The following is a 13,883-nucleotide window of genomic DNA, read 5'->3' as shown; positions in this document are numbered from 1 at the left end:
GCGTCCCCATCGGTATCAGACATCCCATCGGGAACAGAAACCGTCATTTCTGCCGTCTCCTCGGGAACGCAAACTGCTGCGGTTTTTCCGTCACGTGGCAGGGGACCACTGGGCCGAATCCGTTCAGGCGGATGGAGGCGACGTGGCCTGATCTGGGGCAGGTGCGTCGAATCGTCAGACCGAGGGAAGGCCCAGATGCTGCCACATGTCACAATCTGGGAGACCCTTGTTGGGCGTGCTCTCATCCCTGCCGTCGAGGGGCACTATATATATAGGGCCATCTGCATCCAAAACTCCACTTTTCGTAGCCTTGTTGCCGAAATTCTGATCGAGCGGTCTCCCTTTGTCTCAGGTAGTTGTTCCCGCCTCCCTCCTTAGAAAGTTTTCCAAGGGCCTTCGTCCTTGTTTTCTTTGCTTTTTTTTGGAATTTTCTTCCTCCTTCTTCTTCTTCTGCATTTGACCTCGATTCTAGCATCATGGCCAGAACCTCCCCACAAGGAAGTTGGTCGAGAAACCCGACCGACGATTCTCGATCGACCCCAGAGGTGGAGGTTTCTTCACTTTCGGGACCGAACGTCGATCGGCTCAGGGAGCAGTACTGCATCCCGAAGCAGTTTCAGCTGTTCGCCCCTGGAGCCAATGGTCGGGTTAACAACCCGCCTCCGGGCCAGGTGGCTTTCTACGTTGAGGACCTTCGGGCCGGTCTTCGCTTTCCAGTTTCGGAGTTCATCCGGAACATACTGGACTATTACGGACTTTGTCCGGCGCAATTGGCGTCGAACTCAGTCCTGCTGATAGTCAGTTTTATCTTGTTGTGTCGATTTTTGCCGACTAATCCTCGTATCTCTCTCTTCCGAGCCTTCTTTGTTCTTCGACCCCACCCTAAAGCCCGAGGGTGGTGGTTTTTCAACCCTCGGAAGGGTCTTTCCTTCATCACCGGTCTTCCATCATCGATTTATGGATGGAAGAACCAGTTCTTCTTTGCTTCCTCTCCACTTCCTTGGGAGTTCCCTTCCCGCTGGGGGGACCCCCAAACTCAGCTGAATGAGAATAGTCGGGTGGAGGACGGGGACCGAGAGGATTTCCACTGTTTGAAGGATATCTCGGTGCCGAAGCAGAGGGACCTCATCACCGAGCAAGCTCTCTACGATGCCGGTCTGAGCTCGATTCCTCGTCTAGGTCTGTTTTTCTTTTTTTCTCCCCCCCTTTTTTTTTGGCTGGTGCTGATCCTCTGTCGAAATTGCAGGCATGCCACCGAGGATGAGGCTAATGGAAGCCGACGTTCGGCAACATGCGACGCGGAAGAGGCCGACGCACGGGGCTGAACCATCGCGGCCTCCCAAGAGGCCTCAGGTAGCGCTGTCGAGCGAGCCTGCGGCGACGGGAGCGCAGCTCGGCTCTGAACGGGCATCGGACCATGAGCCGATCATCGCACTGTCAGTGCCGACAGTGCCCACTGAAGCCCCATCCGAGGAACGGGCGGTCGAGGGAGCAGCCCCATCCGAGAGACAGGCGGCCGAGGAAGCGGCTGAAGATGTGCCGGCTGCACAGCCGACTGAAGAGGTTCGGGCAGAGACACGCGAGCCCAAACGATCTGCATCGGCGGTCGCTGCGACCGCGGGAGGGACCCAGTCGGGCTCGAGCCTCCCTTCTCGTTCTGATGTCAGGGCCTGGGTGTCTGAACGGGGGAAGGCCCTGATGGCGTCAGGCGATGACAGAAGGTCGGCCGGCCGTGGCACGTCGTCCGACGCTCAACTTTTTGAAGGAGCGTCGGCCCTGGCCAACCATGATTTGGCCAAGAGGTTATGCCAGGCAACTATCCTTCCGGCTGACCACGAGATCATGAAGAATCAGCAGGTATCCGACATGCTTTCTTCTTTCTACCCGACCATGATCCGGGTAAGCCTCTCTCCTTCACTTTTCATTTTCGTCGCTGCTTTCTATCAATTCGATCTTCTGATGGTCGGCTCGTTATTTGCAGCTAATCTACAATATGTTCGAGCTGGAGGCCGGATATCGGAGGTTCGACGATCTGCGGGCGGCTTGGAAGGATAGGACCGCGGCCGCCGAAGCCGAGAAGGCGGTAATGGTCGACCAGTAGAAGTAGTCGGTCGACCGTGAGGCCCGGCTCGAAGAGGAGATTTCCCGCCTTACCGAAGAGGCCCACCTTACCGGTGCCCTGGCTGCCTCGGGGGTCGAACTGCAGTCGGCTCGCGAGGACGCCAAACAGAAGTCCCGCACCGTTCGTCGGCTGCACCGCGAGCGGGATGACTGCGTCGGTGAACTCAAGGACGAACGCGAGCAGCTCCGGGTAAGTCTAGGAAATCTCACCAAGGCCGAGGAGAATTTGTCCACCGCCCAGGCCGATGCAGACATAGCGAGGGCGGAGGCAGAATCGGCGAAGGAGGCAATAAGTCGGGCCGTGGAGGACTTCCACAGCTCCGACGAATATCGAGAGGAGCTCTTGGAGAGCGGCTTCCTCTCGTACCGAGTGGGGTACGAGGATGCCCGGGAAGTGATCCAGGGCCTGTATCCGAAGCTCGATCTCAGCAGCGTCGTCCCCCTAGAGTCAGAGGGCCAAGTCGCGGGAGAGGTGGCCGACCCATCGTCGGGAGATCGCACTGCCATGGAGGAAGCCGTCCCGGACCAGATTGTCGAAGGCAAGGTGGCTCCGACCCCCGATGCTACTTTGGCCCAAGTGGACACACCGACCGCCCCCGGACTTCTCCCGGTAGAGGAAGCTGACTCCGGCGAGTAATCGGAGCATCCTTTATTTTTGCTTTTATTTAGTGTACTTGTAATCGGGCTTCGGTCCAATTTTGTAAATTCAGCTTATGTTCGAATGAAATTGAAATCTTTTCAACTTTCTCTCTTTCTTTATGTATCCTGAATTGTGTCTTGTATGTTTCGCCGAAATGCCTTCGAACGTATAAGTCGTAGGCCCGACGTACTAGCTAGGATGTTCAGTAAGATCCCAGACAGCTAGCCGGGACAGTCGGTAGCGCACGTCATGTTAAAGACGGAGCGAGCTTCGATTTTAGATCGGCCTCCCGACTGTCGTATGACCCGACAGTCGAGAGTTTAAGTCGAGCACCCGTTGCCCAGACCTGAGTCGGGCATGTTCGTCGAGTCGGATGTCGTCCATCCTTCGGGCGTAGCTCTTCGACCCGATCATCTTGTAGAGTCTGATAGTTGAATAGTGTCCGATGCATTTGGTTGATGACAAGTCGGTCATCCATTGTCCGGTTCTTTATCGGGCGTATACGTCGTGACGTATGATAAACGATGGTAAGCCGAATACCCTTCGACCGATCATGACCTGGTCGGTATGTCGCGAATGCGACGTTGGCCGCATTGGCATTTTGCCTTTCTTGGCTGGAGCCAAGTCGGCAAGTTAGCCAGTTGCCTTGCTCGGGAGCTGGTTGTGGAAGGGGCATGGCTTCAACTTAGGAGGGTTTCATCGCCATCATCGGCTTTCCACCAATGTAGATATGTCGGTCGTCGTAAGAGTCCGACGCGCCATCGGCGATTGGGCCGTAGTTTCCCAATGGAATGTTGGGCCCAAGTCGTGTCGTCGGGGGTCGTACTACTAGCGAGCGCCTACGCACAGTTGGAGAGCTGAGATTCTAGACTCTAAAGTTTTGAAGCTGAGTTTGTATTCCGAACAAGGGCGCACAGAGTTTACTGGTAGTACAACCTCAGATTGTCGGCATTCCAAGTCCGGAGAATGGCGTTTCCTTCTAGAGTCTCCAGTCGGTAGGCTCTCGGCCTGTAGGTGTCCGCTATCTTGTAGGGTCTTTCCCAGTTCGGAGCCAATTTTTCTTGTCCTAGAGGCTTCAAAACTTCTGCCTTTCTTAAGACCAGGTCTCCAGACCTGAAAAGCTTCGGCATAACCTTAGCGTTGTAGTATCGGGCCACTCTCTGTCGGTAGGAAGCCATGCGGAGTTGAGTCTCGCACCGAAGTTCGGGTAGGAGGTCCAGGTCGGCTCTCCGACACTCGAAGTTGCCCAGCTCGCGGTACTGCTCGACTCTAGTCAATGGTAACCTGATCTCGAGCGGGATCATCGCCTCCGTCCCATAGGCCAAGCTGAAAGAAGATTCTCCGATCGGGACACGGGGTGTCGTTCGGTATGCCCATAGGACGGAATTTAATTCCTCGATCCAGAGGCCTTTGGCTTCATTCAGTCGAGTCTTGAGTCCATGCAGAATAGTCCGATTGGTTACCTCGACCTCATCGTTGGACTGTGGGTGCCTGACCGAGGTCAGCCTGTGCGTGATATGAAATCTCGCATAGAACTCCCGAAAGTCCTGATTGTCGAATTATCGTCCATTGTCGGTAATAATAGTGTGCGGTAGCCCGAACCTGAAGATGATGAACTTCTGGATGAAGTCTTCCATCTTTCACTCGATAATTTGTGCTAGAGGTTCGACTTCTATCCATTTAGTGAAGTAGTCAATTACGACGACTATGAACTTCCTTTGGCCAGATGCCAGAGGAAAAGGACTGAGTATGTCGATCCCTCACTGGGCGAAGGGCCACGAAGCAACAATGGGAGTGATTTGGTTGGCTGGTCGGTGTTGTATGTTAGCGTACCTCTGATATGGTTCACACCTCCGAACCAACTCGACCGCATCCTTTCTCATGGTGGGCCAGTAGTAGCCCTGCCGTAGAACTTTATAGGCCAGAAATTTGCCCCCCAAGTGATTTTCGCAGATCCCTTCATGTACTTCTCTGAGCGCGTAGTCCGCATCAGTCGGTCCCAAGCACTTGAGCAAGGGAAGGGAGAACGACCTTTTGTAGAGTCAGCCATCCATTATCACGTATTGGGAGGCCACCCATCGGAGTCGTTTGGCCTCCGCGGGGTCTTCAGGGTTGGTTCCGTCTGTCAAATACCGTACGATCGGATCCATCCAGCTTGATTCGATCGCCAGTTGTAGCACTTCCTTGACCTTGTCGATGCTCGGCTGCTCGAGACTCTCCACCAATGTCTGACCCAAGGCATCGTAAGCTGATGTCGCAAGCCTGGAGAGTGCATCGGCCCGAGCGTTCTCCGACCTGAGAATGTGGGAGATGTCGAAATACTTGAGGTGTGCCACGAGATCTCTCACCTTCTGGAGATATTTTGCCATGGTCGGGTCTCGCACCTCAAATTCGCCTTTAACTTGTCCCACGATCAGCTGAGAGTCGGAGAAGACTCTGAGGCTGTCGATCCTGAGCTCCTTCACTACTCTCAAGCCAGCGAGGAGCGCTTCATACTCGGCTTGATTATTGGAGGCTTTGAAGTCGAACCGAAGGGCGTACTCGGTAACCACTCCCTCTGAGTTGGTGAGTAAGAACCCGGCCCCGCTCCCTCGAGCGTTGGAAGCTCCATCGATGTGCAACACCCAGGTAGACCCGGGGTCAGGTTCGGAGATTACAGCTTCTGCGGAGCTCCCGCCTTCCAATCCTTGGTCGGTTGTCGGACACTCCACAATAAAGTCGGTCAAGACCTGGGCTTTCAAAGCAGGTCACGGTTGGTACTGAATGTCGAACTCACTCAGCCTCACTGCCCATTTCGTCAGTCGTCCCGATGTATCGGGGTAGCGCAAAATCGCCCTCAGGGGCTGATCGGTGAGGACCACGATAGCGTGCCTTGAAAATACGGGCGGAGTCGTTGTGCAGACACGATCAAGACGAATATCATTTTCTCCATCTTTGAGTACCGAGCTTCAGCTTCGTGGAGCACTTTGCTGGTGTAGTATATGGGTTGGTGAATTCGGCTCTCGTTCTCCCGGACGAGCACCGAGCTAACCGCCTCTGGGGAGGTTGCCAAATAGAGGTATAGCGTTTCTCTGACTTCTGAATTTACAAGCAGCGGTGGGGAGGCCAGGTACCTTTTCAGATCCTCGAAGGCCTGCTGGCACTCATCCGATCAAGAGAAGTCCTTCGCCTGCCTCAGGGTCTTGAAGAACGGGAGACATTTCTCAGCCGATCGAGAAATGATCGGCTAAGCGCGATGATCCTTCCGTTAAGCGGCTGTACCTCTTTTTTGGTGTCTGGGTGCCGCATGTCGATGATTGCCTTTATCTTCTCAGGGTTAGCCTCAATTCTTCATTGAGAAACGAGGAACCCTAGAAACTTCTCCGAAGTCACTCCGAAGGCGCACTTAGTCGGATTCAACCTCATCCGATATCGTCGAAGGGTGCGAAAAGTTTCTTCGAGGTTTTGGACATGATTCGAAGCCTGTGCGCTCTTCACCAGTATGTCGTCCACGTACACCTCCATGTTGCGCCTGATTTGGTCTTTGAAGACCTTATTGACGAGTCGTTGGTAAGTGGCTCCGGCATTTTTCAGTCCGAAGGGCATTACTCTGTAGCAGTAAAGGCCCTTGGTGATCACGAAGGCTGTGTGCTCCTCATCTTCGGGCGCCATCCGGATTTGGTTGTATCCGGCAAAGGCGTCCATGAAGCTGAGCAATCGATGTCCGGACGTCGCGTCTACCAGCTGGTCAATTTTCGGAAGTGGGAAGCTATCCTTCGGACAGGCTCGATTTAGGTCGGTATAGTCGATGCAGATCCTCCACCTCCAGTTGGCTTTTTTCACCATGACAATATTGGCGAACCAATCAGGGTACGTGGTTTCTCTGATGAAGCCCACCTCGAGTAGCTTGTCCACTTCTTCGTCGATGGCCTTCTGTCTTTCGGAAGCAAAAGACCGCTTCTTCTGCCTCACCGGCCTCATTCCAGGATCGATGTTGAGTCGATGAGTCATCATCTCCGGGGGGATGCCAGACATATCCGCTGCCGACCAAGAGAATACATCGGCATTGGCCTTCAGCAGCTCTACTAGTTGCCGTTGCTCAGGGTCGGATAATTGGGATCCAACCCAGACCACTCGTTCGGGATTCTTCGCTATCGGGACAGAAACCAGCTGTTCGGCCAGTTCGCCCCATTTTTCCTCTCCCCGCTGGTCCAACTTGTCGGCCGTCAGGGGGTCCTTCATTTCGTTACTTCGAGCAGAGATTTGGAAGCACCGTCGAACGAGCTGTTGATCCCCGCGCATCTCTCCGACTCCATTTTTAGTTGGGAACCGAACCAGCAGGTGGTAAGTCGAGACTATAGCTCTGAGAGCATTTAGTCCGGATCTTCCAAGTATGGCGTTGTAGGCCGAAGGTACTTGGATGACCGTAAAGGTTAGGTGGACGGTGCTTTGTCGTGGTTCGGTTTCAGCTGTCATGGAAAGAGTAACTTCTCCTTCCACCATGATGGCTTCCCCGGCGAAACCCACCAGGGGCGTGGAGACTCTCTCGAGCTGATCAGCCGATAGTCGCATTCGGGAGAAGGTCGAGTAAAATAAAACATTAGTCGAACTTTCATTATCAACAAAGATCCTTCTTACATCATAATTTGCTATTGTTGTCGAGACAACAACAGCGTCGTCATGGGGAGTTTGGATTCTTCGAGCATCTTCATCTGTAAAAGTAATTACATCATCTTGGCGTAGCTTCTTCGTTGACTCCCCTCCAGCAGTCGTCCCCGGGTCCAGTCGTTTGGAGATCATGTCGATGACCCCGACCGTAGGCTGATTGTTCGCTGCCTCCTCAGTCAGTTGGGGTCATCGGTCAAGGACAGATCGATTCGGCGGTTTCCTTCAAAATTTTTTGAGATACCCTCGGCGTATGAGGGCCTCGATTTCATCCTTAAGTTGGATACACTGCTCGGTGTTATGGCCATGGCCCCGATGAAATCGACAGTACTTTCATCGGTCGAGGTCCTTTGCCTTCAAAGAAGGAGGCCGTCGTATATATTCTTCCCCTTCGATCTCCATCAAAATCTGTGCACGAGGAGCAGAGAGGGGAGTATAGGAGTCATACCTGAGACGCATCAGCCTCAGACTCCACCGTCGAGACGATCTCGGGCTCCGTTGCTGGGGTGAGACCTGTTTATCGGTCGGAGGCCTGCTGGGCTCGGCAGGGGCCCGACCTTTCCTTCGCTTCTCCTTCAGGCCCTTGGCCTCAGTCAGGCGCCGGTTGGAAGCTCCTTCATCTGCGCGTATGTATTTGTACGCGCGCTCCAGTAGTTTGGCATATGTCTGGGGGAGGATCTTGTCCAAGGAGTATGTAAATTGGGACCCCCTTAGCCCCCTCTTCATGGCTGAAATAGCCATATCTTCGTTGAGGTCCCGAACCTCAAGCGTGGCCATGTTGAATCGCGTCACGAAATGTCGAAGTGTCTCATTTTCTCCCTGCTTGAGGAAAAAAAGGCTGTCCGAGGTTCATGGCGGCTTCCGGCTGGTGCTGAAATGGGCCACGAAAGCATGTTCGAGCTGTCCGAAGGAGTGGATGCTTCCTGAGCGGAGGCTGGAGTACCAGGCCCTAGCAGCCTTACGAAGCGTGGCGGGGAAGCTGATGCAAAGAAGGGCATCGATTGACCCTTGGATCGTCATGAGAGCTTTGTAGCTCTCCAAATGGTCAACCGGGTCAGTGGAGCCGTCGTAGGGCTCCACATGAGGCATTTTGAACCGACTAGGAATCGGCTCGTCTAGGATGAATCGAAAGAGAGGTTGGACGGTCTGGAAGTTGACGTCATTCGAGGACTTCTGTCCGTCCACCTGAAGTTGGGCAAGCCAACGGTCGATTTTTTCGAACCTGCATTCGTAGTCGTCGACCCGTCGGTGCTGGGAGACCTCGGGGGTCGAGTCTCCCAATGAATCTGAGGGGGAGGCGGACGGTGTCCGCGGCCGCTTCTCCTTCCTTGCTCGTTCCAACTGAGAAGGAGAGGGTCGTCGGGATCGATGGGTATCATGTCGTGTCCGCCTCTCCCCCTCTCGGTGGGAGTGCTATGACAGCTGCTCCTAAGGAGGAGACAGAGACCAACGCGGGCATCGGTGGCTGCTCCTAGAGGGCATCAGGTGTGCCACCGGTTGCCCCACCGACGAGTGCGGCAACCGGGTCGGTTGTTTTTGAAGGCTTTTGACTGCATCCGTCAGCACAGTCATCTGCCGCACAATCATCGCGATTTGCGCCTCCATGGTCACCACAGGATGCGGAGAGCTGGGCTCCGCCATAGAGAGCGGAGAAGAGGTCTCTTCCCGACGGAAAGAGTGCCTCGCCGATCCGGTGGCCCTCGATCGCTGAGCCCTGGTTCTTGTCATTCCGAAAGGATTTTTTTTTTTTCAAGCTCTGTGGAGGTCGGACCCCCTTCTTGGCGTGCCAAACCTGTTGCGGCCAATCTCCTCGTCGCCTGGTCGCCAGGAACGAGCAACTGCAAGAGAAGTCCGCACTGACCGAAGGTGCCTTCGGCGGAGACCCTCCGACGGTCAAGTCAGAGAGGAGACTAGGCAATAGTGGAAAAGAATCAGGGGAACTCAGCGAGAGAGAGAGAGAGAGAACTAGAGAGAGTCCAGGGGTTTCGAAAGAACCCCCCGCAGTACTGTTGCCTTCCCCATTTTATAGCAGAGCGCGGCGTGGTGCCGTCGTTAATGGCGCAGACAACTGGGGGAGTTGTCAAATCGTCGGAGGCTGTCAGAGTCGTCGCAGACTGTCAAGTCACCGTGGACTGTCAAATCGCTGGGATTAATCTGTCCTTGGCAGGACAATACCCCAGGGTGGCTATGCCGCACGCCCTTGTCAGGACGGCGGCCCTCAGCAGTCGTACGGCGTTTGGGGGAGCCGACCGACCATACGTCGGCATTTGATTGCGGGACATCGGGTGAAGACCCAGGAACACCGTCGGCTGGTCTGACGCATTGCGGGAATCGGACATCGGCCACCACCCCCGCTTGACAGTGAGTCGGTAGAGTCGGACTCCGCCGTTCGGCTAGTCAGGAACATAATGAGTCCGCCCGACCGACATACCTTCGGTCGGACAGTGTCGACAGTCGTTGGTTGGTGCGGTCGATAGAGTCGGATGCCGGTCGGGCAGGCCCGAGGGTGAGTCAGCGTGAAAAAGGTCGGTCGGTATATTCCAACAAGTTTTTAGTGAGAAAATGAGAGCCTTTTCATGTGTTAAGCATTCAAACCAACCGCTGATGAATTGTTGATAGATCTCTTTCAAGCTTCAATCTAGAGTCCTTCCACCATATGTTCAAGAACAAATCCAATCTCTATCCAAAGCCAATCCAATCCAACCAACCAATGCCCCGGTATGATCGTGCACCGAGCCAATCACCTCATCATATATTCATTGCAGAATTCTTTGTGCACCACGGGCGGTGTAAAAAATCCGATGTGGAGACACCGCTTGGTCCACGCCACCGCTTCTCAATATACATTTAATATTTATAATTTTATTTTTTTATTTAAAAATTTTGAATAACAAAAATATCTCCATTCTTTAAAAAAGAATTATGATATCTTATCTCCATATTATGACATCTTGTACGCAGAAAATCATAATTTTGATGCAGGATGTCATAATATGCCACGTGATGTCATAATTTTTTTCAAATAGCGGGGGTATTTTCATCATTCAAAATTTTCAAACAAAAAAACTGAACTGCATATATTAAATATACGTTAAAAAATAGTTGGACAAAAATACTCCTTCTATATTATGACATCCTGTGCCATATTATGATATTCTACATGCACGAAGTCATAATTTGACGCAAGATGTCATAATATATCATAGGATATCATAATTTTCTGCGTCATATTATGATATTCTGCATATAGAAAGTCATAATATGTCACAGGATGTCATAATTTTTTTAAAAAATAGAGATATTTTCGTCATACAAAATTTTTAAATAAAAAAAATTATATATATTAAATATATATTGAAAAATGATGACTATGTAGATCTATCCTATAAAGTGATATATTCTATATTATATTTTTTACATCATGGTGCATAAAAGATTTCTCTACATTCATTTGGGTGGTTGGCCCGTGGGAAAGAGCCAACGTGATTGGAGTGGTATAATTGCTCCAACACTAGGAATGGAAAATTGTAACTCGAGCCTTAATGAATGCATGGTTTAATAGAACTTATGGCCAAAGAAATACAGATTAAAGAATAGTTTTGGACAGTTCAGTAGACGGTTATCCTTTCGAAAAGGTGAGAAACAATAGATTTGGGGATGCGTGCGAGGCAGCGTAACGGAGTTTCCATTTTATTATGTCGGGCGGAAGTATTTTAAAGGCGATGGGCGGTCGTTTTGATCGAGATTCGGAAGATCTGAGGACTTCTCTCCTGAGATTTTCTCGTATCCAAGGAGTACCCCACCCGGTGATACGATAAGTACCTAACGAGGGAGAAGAGAGGATTGTACCGACCGTGGGACACCATGATCAGACGGCTGTGATTGCAGGGGCCCATCTGCTGTCTTCAAGGACCACCACACTGCTAGAGTTGCTGGTTGGCATATAGTCACATACGAATGGCTCTGTTTTCCCAATCGGCTTAAAATTTTATTATTCATGTAATATGATAAAAGCTTTCCATTTGAAAATGTATGTTTTAATCATTTCTTTTTCTCAAAATAAGTATTGCATTGATATATCCATTTTGACATAGGACAAGTTTAAATAGTGTGAGAAATGATTATAGATGGGAGCGTTGTGCATGGAGTGACATGCTAGAGTTTGAGTTTAGAATGAGCATAAATAATTTTATGATTTGATTGGTGCATAAAATCAAGTTATTTCAATAATTACTAATTATTAAATTATATTGATAATTTTAAGTATGATTATCAAAATCAAGAGACGGATTCAAGCTATGCCAAACTTCAGCTTGGTTGAATGTAAGATTGAACTATATTTTGGTAATATACAGCTAGTTAGAATAGAGATTAGATAAAAAAAATATTCAGATTGAAAGCTCAAACAATCCAACTCAGCATAAATCTATCCTATGTATTATGCTCAGAGTAACAATTTTTTCTTGTCGAGCATCATTTTATATATGATGTTGAAGATGCTGCTTAGATCATTCAAAATCAATTGATAGCATCCAAGCTACGAGGTCTTGTGGTCCTCATAGCTAGGAAAGGAGATATGCTTTGTATTAAACCTAATCTAAGATTTTATGGTTATTGGTTTCAACTTGTGTCGGTGGTATGTGTTTTGACTTGTAAAGGCTATGATGAAAGTTTGAAACTGTTATGCCCCTTTAGTAGAAAAAAGATTGATAATATTTATAGTTTTGTTCATATATAAAGATGATGAACCCCCAACATTTCTCAAGAAAGAAAACATAAACCAAGTTTGAAATTATGTATTACTAAATATGAATCTTTCTTGTTAGAAAAATACTACTTTGCTTCCTTCTATATCCTTTCTTAAATAATTGGTTAAAAAATTCGAGTTAGATGAACATGAACAGAAATTGACCAAACTCAACATGAATTGTGTAGGAATATTTGGGGCTGAGTCAAGTGTGGCACGGATGGGTTATATTATCTTTCTTAACTAGATCAAGATAAATGTAACTATTTAATCGAATTGTTTAGCTAATAAAGAGGTATAAATTGGTTCAAGCACCGACTAAAGTGTTTAGAGCTAGTAAGAACAAATGTTATGCAAACTACAAATTATGGCCACATGATTAGGATATATATTTCCTTATCAAATTTATCAAATAACCTAAGATGTATACACTTTATTGACCTATGAAACAAAACTTATTATACTAGGGATGTAATTGATGTTGTTGAAGAATTGGGTTCAATTTAGATTTTATCAAATAGTTAGCTATTCTCTTTGTAATATGTATTATTTTTCATTTTTTTCTTTTCTTTTTCTGCTAACACAAATAAAGTTTAAATCACAACCAATAGTAGTAAGACCCAATGGTGGCACACTAATAAGCTCGTCCTTGGATGGCTTTACCACAACATGAGGATGCAACTTCGGACAGTTTGGAATGTAAATTGCTGCTACGTATATGACTTTTGTCAAATTTTCATGAATGAACTTGCCAACCAAAACATTAGCCACTCCCCTCCTCTTCATTATTAGTTGAGATTAGGACTTGAACTTGTTTAGATCAAGCTTTTGATGAGACAAGTCTCCCTCACACCTTGCTTTATTAAATTGTACACTTACCTTTAGCCTCGAACTCTAAACTAATGACCATCAATTTGGACGAGTGATTTTTATTGATTAGGTGGGTTCCACTAGAACGTTTTCTATTCACACCTATTTTTGTTTCATTTCGGAATCGATGTCTATTGTTACTTTTCTTCTAACAATTTTCCTTTTCTTAACCAAATTCTCTTTAAATATATATAAAAGCATCTCCGTTCTAAGAGAAATAAGAGTTTCCAAAGTAGAGGATAATGGGACAAAACCAACTTATAAAGAGAAAAAGGGTGCTAGATTCCTTGGCAACCCTTTTGTAGATTAGATAATGTAAGACTTTGTCTCTAACCAATAAACACCTTCCACTTGTTCCATTGAGCTTGTTTTAAAAGCACAAGCTTCTTCTGTACATGGGGGCCCTACATGTAAGAAGCTTGGAAGACTATGTATAAGCTACCTTGAATGGTGCCCAAAGATGCAAATTAAACAAATAAGCAAGTGTGCATGATATTAGTTGGCAAGGCGCTCCTTTTGGGAAAGCTAAAAATAAACAACCAAATCCGTCTAAAGCAAACAAGGCTGGGAATGGGGATTCGGGATATCTCAAGCCTTGTTTCACTTTAACTTTCCAACAAGGACCCCACCATAAGGATGGGAACACCTCTCCCCATGTAGACATGGATAAGTGAATGTTAACTTGGATCTGATCAATCTTGTCCAGATGATGGAGATCCAACATCAATGATCCAAGCACAGTATGCATAATCTACTATCTAGAAATTGCTTATGCAGCAAAATCATATGATTTAAGACTCTAACTCTTGCATAGCAAAAACATAAGTATACTGTTGTATGTTATTTCGATTTTTCATTTTT

The sequence above is a fragment of the Elaeis guineensis genome, chromosome 1 (genome assembly GCF_000442705.2).
Source record: "Elaeis guineensis isolate ETL-2024a chromosome 1, EG11, whole genome shotgun sequence".
NCBI classification, from domain to species: domain Eukaryota; kingdom Viridiplantae; phylum Streptophyta; class Magnoliopsida; order Arecales; family Arecaceae; genus Elaeis; species Elaeis guineensis.
This window is presented reverse-complemented; position numbering follows the sequence as displayed.